Source organism: Arachis duranensis, chromosome 10 (genome assembly GCF_000817695.3).
Source record: "Arachis duranensis cultivar V14167 chromosome 10, aradu.V14167.gnm2.J7QH, whole genome shotgun sequence".
NCBI classification, from domain to species: Eukaryota; Viridiplantae; Streptophyta; class Magnoliopsida; order Fabales; family Fabaceae; genus Arachis; species Arachis duranensis.
This window is the reverse complement of record NC_029781.3, coordinates 42268312-42268955: the sequence shown is the minus strand read 5'-3', so window position 1 is coordinate 42268955 and position 644 is coordinate 42268312.

Sequence of the window (644 nt, the reverse complement as noted above, 5' to 3'; positions counted from 1 at the left end):
GCATGACTGACAACCACTTCCGTTCTACCTTAGGCCGGGCGCATATCTCTTAGATTTCCCAACAGAATATTCGTGGTATAAGCTAGATAGATGGCGGCATTCATGAGGATCCAAAAATTCTAACCTTGTCTGTGGTATTCCGAGTAGGATTCCGATGTTGAATGACTGTGACGAGCTTCAAACTCCTGAAGGCTGGGCGTTAGTGACAAACGCAAAAGAATCAATGGATTCTTTTCCAACCTGATTGAGAACCGACAGATGATTAGCCGTGCTGTGACAGAGCATTTGGACCATTTTCACTGAGAGGATGGGATGTAGCCATCAACCAAGGGTGATGCCTCCAGACGATTAGCCATGCATTGACAGCGCATAGGACCATTTTCCCGAGAAGATTGAAAGTAGTCACCGATGATGGTGATGCCCTACATACAGCTTGCCATGGAAATGAGTAAGAATGATTGAAGGAAGAGTGAGTAGTGAAGTAGAGTTTCAAGAGGAGCACAGCATCTCCATACACCTATCTGAAATTCTCACTATTGAGTTACATAGGTATTTCTATCCCCTTTTATTTTCCAATTATTATTAATTTTTGAAAACCCATAAACCAATTTAATCTGCCTAACTGAGATTTACAAGGTGACCAT